Below are 9638 nucleotides of genomic sequence, written 5' to 3' on the forward strand. Positions count from 1 at the left end.
TGTTCGTAAAGGCTCATTCTCATTCCGAGCAAGTGTTGCCACAGTTACGACGAACGGTGGAGGTGTTTTTTTTTTTGTTTTTTTTTGCCAATATTGGCTAATTTACCTAAGTGGGTATGCATGCCCTGACAAACATGCTCCGGGGACGCTGGGGGTTCGTGGCAAGGCACGTACGTACACCCAAGCGCTCGGCATTTCCTCGGTTTTGTGAACTGCTGGGTGGTTGATGCGAGGCCCGCACTCGCGTGTGTACGCTCACGGTCGCGCGCAGCAATCTCTTGGTGTTTTAAACTGCGACCACAAAAAATTAGTTTTCTAAACAGCTTCGCTGTTAAAAATAATAGAAAACAAAAATAGTAAATAGTAAAAAAAATGAATGAAGCTCCCACTAACGCGTAAGACTTGAAGGTAGCGAAGCTGTAGGCAACCCTCACTACCATCACGAAGGTTTAAGTTCAGGCAACGCCTCCTAAAAAACTTGGTTCAGGATTGCAGCCGATTCGCTCCTTCCTCGCTGGCGCAACTACCGTTATTCCATCATTGTTTCTATAAGTGCGAGCTTCTTCATTTTTTTTTTTTGAAGTTATAATCATTGGACATCACCTTGGACGGGCATACACAATGACATGTCTTTCTCATTTCGAGGAACTGTTGCCACGATTACGGCGAACGCTGGCGTTTCTTTTTTTGCCAATCTCCTTCACTTGGTATGCTTGCTTTGACAAACATGCGCCGGGGACGCTGGGCGGTCGTCGCAAGGAACGTACACACGATCGCTCGGCATTTTCTTGGTTTTGTTAACTGCCGGGTGGTCGCCGCAAGGCCCGCTCTCACGAACGCTTACGTGCTGCGGACACAATGAATCACGATTTGCTCAATAGCTTCCCGGTTTAAAATCTACAGAAATTCGGATAGTTGTCTACAAGTGTGTAGCATGCTTATGCTGTTGGTCTAGATTGCGAGTTTTTTGCAGCCAATAACGGCTATGAGGAGCGAAAAATGTTGGATAGTTTCATTCATTTGAAGTCTTCTTTTGTTTCTTTGCCCCAATGAGGTATGTACCCTTATAGCGGTGCGCTAGCCTGAACTGCGCCATTTATTGATTTTTCAGAAGAAGCTAGGAGTATAGTTGATCCATTTACGCTATTTTTATACCTATTTCCACCGCTCTTTTGCGAATTTTCTGTTTATTCTTGAGTTTTCAGGGGGGGGGGCGGGGGGGGGATGGAGCTGTATACGATGTATATTTTTAAATTTTGTCAGATCAGTTTCGTAATTTTTTTTTTCGCTTTTTCATATTTTTTTTAATTCTGCTGCCCAACTGTGTCGTTTTACGCAATTAGAACAATTACATTTGTTATTTTCTTTAATATAATCTACATTTTCGCGAAAATGGAGGGCGTCAAACGGTCCGTGCTTGGGGGGTACTCCGCAAAGAATGCTAACATTAATAATTTATCGGTGCAGGATAGCCGGAGCCGCCACAAGGACACAGGAAACCCCGGCTGTCGGCTGAGAGAGGAATATGGCTCCAGAGGGTTTCCCTTAAAAACCCATCTCAGGAATCAAAGAAGTCGTCTTTCTCCCTCGCTGTCTGTGCACGTAAGCCTGTTTGCATTTCTCTAAGTGAAGTCAGTTGCTTTCGCATTCAAGGCAGTGAAAGCGGGCTTAAGGTCGACGGCAGCCAGATTTGCGCAATAAAAATCTAATTACCATTATAATTACCGTAAGTTCTCGATCACTTTTGTTTCTCCGCACAAACGACAAGCGCCCGTGGTAAACCAACCCTCGTGTGTATAAGAGACATTGTTAACGCCTCCGTTCCTCACCGCAGTCGTGGCCTAGTGGCTTGGCGCACACGCCTCGGCTGCGGGAGGTGGCAGGTTCGAAACCCACCGCCGGATACCCACCGGTAAAATCGGGTACAAGCGTTCCCCCGGCCCTCGTTGCCTGGCCTTTCTCGGGGTAGCCTACGCTTGGGAGAGGCTCTGCGTACCCCGCCTGCAGGCCCGTTTCGGGCTCACTGTTTCGAACGACCCAGCCTGAAAAGGTGGTTCGTCGTGTGTGTTTGGCGAATGCAAGGATGAATGTGTGAATGTTGCACGGACGCTACAGAAGTCGTGCATGGAGGAAGCATAGGCACATTTTCCGGTTTTAATCTGTCCGCAAGGAAGGCGGGGGTTGTGGTCAGGTTGTCCGCAGGCCTCTTTTTGTTTTTGTTTTCTCCTGCGTCATCATTGTTGTCATCACCGCTACCATTGTTATCAGCCTGGTTGTGTCCACTATAGGACGGCCTGACTGTCATTGAATCTCCAGCCCCGCCTACGGAATGCTAGCTTAGTACATCCACCCTTTGCCTCCGAATTTCCGTAGTTCTTCCATACATTGAATTTTTTGCCGACCCCAATAGCGTTTACGGTCGATTTCCAGCCACTCCGTTAAACGAATGGTGCACCGCTTGTCCCTCATGCGCAATACGTACCCCGCCCATGCTAATTTCGCTTAATTTGAGCTAGAGTTTTTTGCACACCATTCTGTTCCCTGAATTTCATGCAGCTGTTTTTCTTATCCCTAAGCGTCGCCACTGCAATACAGTTTCAGTAACTGAATTTCGATCACATGCAGAAGCAACTACAGTAGACTCCGGTTAAGACAAACTCGGTTTAGACTAACTCCATGGTGAAGACGTACAACACTTTTAAGTGCAGAGCACTTTAAGCGCTCGCGTTGTCGTCGTAGCTTGCTCGCTGGACCCAAGTACAGCAACAGGGCGTCCCGTGGTAACGCTGTCGTTCGCGGCGTACCCCGAAGGCTTCAAAAGCGAAGCAGTTTATATAGAAATAATCGTTCGGAACTCCTGAACCGCTGGCGCTTGTCCTACATCTCCCCGTTGTTTGGCTCAAAGAAAACTATAGGAGCATTTGAGGCAAAATATACGTAATTAATCGGCAGCGCCCGCGTTCGTTTAGTTAGGAACACTCGTTTGGTTGGTTTTTACGCTGGTAAGCGAAAAAACGCGGCAGTGCGAGAAAACAATGGCGCGTTCGAAATGACGCAAAACAGCTCCAGCATACGAAATTAAAGCAAGAACAAAAAAATTAGTGCCTTTCCACTCTGTGAAGAAGGATGACCTGCAAAGCTGGACGCAACCCACGGAGCGCACGAAACAAAACACGTTTATTGTAATTTCAGATGGAGCATACTTCCTAGCTAATTATCTGAATGAACTTCTGAAGGATCGAAACTTTGTTCTTGTTCTCCCGCGTCGTAAGCATCTTACTGTTTGTGTAAGGCCGGGTTCAGACTGTTGCCAGAACGGTCGTAATAACTTTAAAAAATGCCGCCATTTCTCATCTCAGCCAACCGAACTGCGTGACATGCCATTTTTTTATGTCCATAGATCACGATACGGCTTTTGCGCCAGTAGTCTGAACATAGCCTAACACACAAACCCAATCCGCTCTACCACTACGGACGGCGGACAGGTCCCAGTGGGTGGTTTACCGTCCGCGTTTAAACCTCGTACGTGCACAACGGACATTCCATCCATAAGTACAGGTATGAAACCTATAGCTGCGTGTGTACGCCCCCTCCTCCCTCCCCCTATTCTCTACTACAAACCTGCGCACGCATAAACCGGTAACCGGTCATGTGCGCGTGCTTAGGAGCGACAGACACCATGGAAAATATCCCCTGGAAGCCCTGTGAAGTGATAGTGGCTCACGCCGGTGTTCCAAGCGGGCAAGTTGCTGTTCATCCGGGACGGTTTCGCCGCTACTCGACGAGCTGAACTTGAGCTGAACTAGAGATGAACTCGAGGCGCCGTTCCAGGCGGGTTAGTTGCTGTTCATCTGGGAGGGATTCGCCGCTACTTAACGAATAGAACTTGAGCTGAACTAGAGCTGAACTTGATGCGCCATTCCAAGCGGGCAAGTTGCTGTTCATCCGGGAGGGATTCGCCGCTACTCGACGAGCTGAACTTGAGCTGAACTAGAGCTGAACTTGAGGCGCCGTTCCAGGCGGGTTAGTTGCTGTTCATCTGGGAGAGATTCGCCGCTACTCAACGAATAGAACTTGAGGCAGCAATAACGGCGGTGCCAGCAGCTTTCCGTCGTTTCGCGTTCATTCGCGCTTGTGTTAGGGCCAACGCTTCAATTCTTGCCCTCCTTCCTCCAAACGAACGGCATGCATCCGTTCCACAATGATTAAAATCCTGAAATCCCATGACCTCTATTCTCGCCTACAAACATGTCGCTGTCCGTTTTCCTTCTCCCTCTAGCGTCTTACTGTGTGTGTAAGATGTCTGCGTAACACATCAACCCACACCCGAACCACTCGATTAAGGAGGACAGCCGACTAACCGCATTGAGTCATGTAATTTCAACATCTAAACCTCCCACCAGTGCAACCGGCATTTCATCGGTAGGGGCATTAAGCCTAGCTGTGCGTGCGCACCACCCTTTTTCTACCCGCAAACCGTGCATGCATAAACCGCCAACCGGTGACGGCGCATACTTAGTGAAACGCAACGGCAAAAATGTGGCTCAGAAGGCTTTCCACGCTGAAAAAGAAATATGGGCTGAAGCGGGCGTTCAAACTGGGGAAGTTTCTCTTCTACCGGGAGGGATTCGCAGCTACTTGTCGAAGTGAATATCAGCGGAAACGGCGACGGCGGGTATCGGTCGCTTTAGGGGGCAGCCCTCGGGCAGCACTTGGGCAGCCGTTACCTGGGCTTCGCGGGAGTGGCGTCTGTTTATGTCCGCGTAACCGACTGAGCGAACGCAGCAGCGATGAAAGAAAAAACGGAGAGGACAGTCTAGCGAAGGGTGAAGTGGAGAACGATACGTGCGGCTACGGCGTCGTCATTCTCACTGCCTTTCCCTCACACGTCTCATGCGTCGCCACCTAGGAGCTCCCTCTCCCTGACGCTCCGCAGACGCTGTTCCATTCTCTGGTAATCCAAACCGTGTGGCGTTTGCGCGGGAGGTTCAAACACGATATGCAACAACAGGCTCACTGCTCCCTTGTGCAAGGCTAATCCGAACCACGCGAAATTTGCGCGGGAGGTTCAAGCAGGATTCGCAACAACTGCGAGCTGGCAGCAGAGTAGCGCACGCAATCGCTGATCGCGCGAACACTTCCTCAGACGCAGCAGAAATGCGCCGTGACCGAGAAGACTGCAGCTTGCGCTGCGCACAAATTTCATATTAGGGAATGTAGTAATCGTCAGTGCATTTTTCTACCCCCATCCGTGCTTCTGTTTATTTTTCGCGAACATCTGATAACAGCAGTACCGCAGTTAACTGCCAACTGCGCAACTGCCGACTGCGCCGACTCCCCCTCGGGGTAGGAGAGGCGGTGAATAGTTGTGAAAGACGTATCAGCGGTGGTGAGGATGAGCCCCGGAGCGGCGCCGAGTAAATCGATGACACCGGAATGAGAACTGGGTGGGTTAGACATATACTGCTTTGCAGTAAAAGAACAGAAGTCCCGCTGGCGCAGTTTGTCAGCGCACCACGCACACCACTGCGTCCTCATCGACGTAGATCGGTCTTCCAAAATGTCCGCCATGTGGGAATTATGGCGTTGTCGGTTGAGCGTTTACGAGCGCTCTGGAGTGCTCTGAAAAGCGGCCGCGCCTTCGGTTGGTAGAATTCGAGCGCTTCGGAGCGTCAGCCTCCGATACCCTCACGACCTAAACACGTTTACCTAAGTGCACATTAAGTATTTTCCTGCTTTCATGCTTTAGTTGTGTGCATTCCTTAATTGGTATGTCTCGAATTGCAGCCAAATTCGTCGTCTGTTGATTAAAAAGAGTTAACAACAGGACCTCAAAGCCATTTCGTACTTCATCCGTGTATTCGAGTCTTTCAGTGTCGTTCAAGGTTTTTTTTAGAACCATTGAAGGACTCTGGCTATACTCAGCATGCTCTCGTATAGCGGCACGCCAAAAGCAGTCTGTATACAATATGACCCAAAGGCGTCACGTCAAGAAACTGCGGAAACAACCTGTTGACACCGCCGGATTAGGTAGGAGGCTATCTTCGTCGACGCAGCCCGCAGGTCTCGCCTGCCCGGAATCCGGACATTTCAACGTAGGGCATTCGGTGCAGGATGTTTCGGTGCGGACATTTCGGTGACGAAAATTTCGGTGCACGGGATGTTTCAGGCATTTTTTTAACATTTTACCCATGGCATGTTAATTTCGTCAGATTATGCAATTTTACCTTCGAGAGTTGTGTTTGGGCCGCACTGAGAGGAAACGAACGCTAAACTAAGTAGGAGCATCAGCCCGTAAAACCCCATTTCGATAGTATATGTTAAAAAATAATGTTGTTAATTTATTTCCGTTCAACCTTTTTTTTATTTTAACGTTCATGGGAACAACTCTGGTACTTTAATTCAAGTGTTACCGAAGCGCTTTGATTTCACTTCACCAAAGTTAACGCTGCAAGAAGCTGCTGCTTTTAGTTCATTGTTATCTCTCCTCTTCAACCCCTCCTCCCCCGCCAAACAGCAGCAAAAAAAATGAAAGGGAACTAGTTATGAAACGAGCTACGCAAAATTGACTTGAGGAAACCTCCACCGTGTTTATGGTGGAGGAGGGGGAGGGGGAGGACGACGAGGAGGAGGAGGAGAAACCCTTTATTTGCAAACTGGGTCTAGGGCAGAGGGGTGGTGGAGGATGCGAGTGATACAGGGGGAGAGCAGCGTGAGGAGTAGGCGGTGGAATGAACAGGAGCATTTAGACAACTTAGGTTTAGACGCTATACGAGACTTCCAAAAAACCGAATTGCACGTCAAATGCGTTCACGTTGTGACGTCTCTGTGTTCAACGTCGTGTTAGTTGAGTTTTGGTTTTTAAAAAGTGCGACAACATGAATAGTCGCAGTAAGTGAGAACCCGGGTCGGCGGCTAGATGGAAAGTTTTCGTTATCTCGCATACACGCACACACACGCACACACACTGCTAGTTTCGTTTACTGATCACCTTAAACAATAATTTACAATGGGCGTTACGCAGGTTCCATTTTTATTGATCTAAGAAAGGCTTTTTACATCATCAATCATATTCTTTTCATAAAATTACAACCGTTGGCATAACTGGACCACCTTTGCAATTACTGAAAAGCTACTTGTGCGACATGACTCAGGTGAAATCTATTTCTGGCGTTTTTTCTAACCCCTGCAACTACAAACAGGTGTTCCTCAAGGCGTTCCACTAGTTCCACCATTGTTTTAATTTACACAAAAGATTTACCGAATTGCTTTTCTTCTTTAAAATCCATTTTGTACGCTGCCTACACGTATATTTTCATTTCGGACAAAAGTATGACGACTTTACTGACAAAATTAAGCATCAACATCATCATCATCATCACCCCCATCCCCCTGCTCAGGTCCACTGCAGGACAAATTTAAGGCCTCTCCCGTTGACCTCCAACCGCTCCTATACTGCACTGGTCTGGTCCACAGTTCACCCTCGACGTTCCGTATTTCATTCCTCCATCGTGTTATTGGCCTTCCCCTTCTTCTATACCCATCTCTTTGTGTTCACTCTGTTACCCTAATTGTAGTCCTGTTGCCCGTGCGTCCAAAGAATCCATCACGAGATAGCTTCGCGGTCAACCACCGTCGTCATCTTCCCGTAGGGGAACCCTGAGTACCACACCCCCACTGCGCATGCCAGGCACCGCTGATGATGATTGTGGCAGGATGCCCCTAGGGATTGGCCAACCAAAGAATCCATCACGAGATAGCTTCGCGTTCAACCACCATCGTTATCTTCCCGTAGGGGAACCTCCTCCCATAACGCCGCGATAAGTGCCACGGGCGATACCGCCGGTAACGCCACCTGCAACGCCAGCGTCAACGCCAGTGTCAGCGCCGCGGACAGCGCCGCGGAGAAGTGGGCTCGAGCCGCTGCCACGAAACGGCCGCGGCGACAGGCCGATCCCGAACTTCGGGCTCGCTGAGCCGAAAGGAAACGTCAACGCCGCCAAGAAGCTGCTACTGATGCAACGAGGGCTCGCGCAGCTGAAGCCGCACGTCAACGCCGGCAAGCAGATCGTGAACTTCGGGCTCGGGAAGCTGAAGCGGCACGCCAACGTCGCAAAGACGATCCTGAGCTCCGGGCTCGGGACGCTGAAGGGCGCCGTAAACACCGTCAAGAAGCTCGGGCTCGCGAAGCCGAAAGGAAACGTCAACGCCGCCAAGCCTACCGGAACACGCCGTTCATACTCGTCGGGGATTTCAATGTCGACATTACAAACGACGACTGGCTAATGCTGCACATGGGGTCACGCTACTCTCTCCGCTGCATTTCATACGATTACAAGCAGCCCACAACCATCCGGGGAACGTGCATCGACCTCATCTTCAGCAACTTTAGGGTTCATGCACTACAACAGCCCTTGACTTTACATTTCACAGACCATGAGGCTGCCATAATCAAAGAGAAACGCCAACCGCAGCTCGACGTCACCTACGTTGAAGATTATGATAATGCCTAAATACAGACAAACTCATACCACGTACAAACGTCTCTCTCTCTCTTTGATGCCTCTCCACTCTAACCCCCCCCTGCAATAAAATTTCACCATCTTCCCGTAGGGGAACCCTGAGTAGTATGCGAAGCAGCCATGGGGTCAACGCAAGTTCCCATTTCGTAGTTCCGGTGAGTGAAAAGTTAGGTAGTTGCCATGGAAACCAAACGGTAAATATAACGGTAGCTACGAACCTCAACTTAACGGAAACGACGAACTGAAAACTAATGGGGACTTGAGTCGACCCCATAGCTGCTTCGCATACTACTCAGGTTTTCCCTAGGGGAAGATGGTGAATTTTTTTTCTTTTGAGTGAGAGAGGTAGCTCACTTTGCATTATTTGGGAGTGCTTGTCGATTGCTCCCCAACACATACCTATTCTGTGCCGGATTTCACTCTTGTGGTTGGGGTCAGCCCTAACCATCTGTCCGAGGCAGTTATATTCCTTTACTTTTTCTAGCGTTTTGTTTTCTAAGCTGAAAAAGACAGTCTTGGCATGCTTATTTCTCGTTACTTGAGAATTATTCATGTTTATTTTTAGCACCGCGACCGTGCTTTCTGCTTGTATTTCCTCAAGCAGTATTTGAATGTGCTCTCCAGTCCCACTAAGCAAGACTATGTCATCCGCAAAGCTCAAATGGCTGAAACATTCCCCGTTTATCCTTAATGCTATGTTTTCCCAGTCAAGCTTTCTAAATACCCCGTCGAGACATGCTGTGAATAGTTTTGGAGAGATGGTATCTCCCTGTCTTGCTCACTTTCGGATCGGAAATTTGTCGCTTTGCTTATGGAGGGTTATCCTACTCGTGCATCCGTTATATATGTCTCCCTAGAAGTATAGCTTTCCTCTATTCCCTTGTCTTTTAGTGTTTCTAAAACGGCTGCGGTGAGTACGGAATAAAACACTTTCCCGTAATCTACAAAAGCGATGTAAAGTGGTTTAGTGTACTCTGCGGATTTCTCAATCACTTGGTGGACGACATAGATGTGATCTATGGTTGAGTACGCTTTCCTAAGCCCAGCCTGCTCTCGGGGTTGATGGGAATACAGTTGCATATTCCTTACTCAACATAGGCTATATCTAACTTTAGA

Source organism: Haemaphysalis longicornis, unplaced genomic scaffold (assembly GCF_048455015.1).
Source record: "Haemaphysalis longicornis isolate Haplotype H1 unplaced genomic scaffold, Haemaphysalis longicornis Haplotype H1 scaffold_5, whole genome shotgun sequence".
NCBI lineage: Eukaryota > Metazoa > Arthropoda > Arachnida > Ixodida > Ixodidae > Haemaphysalis > Haemaphysalis longicornis.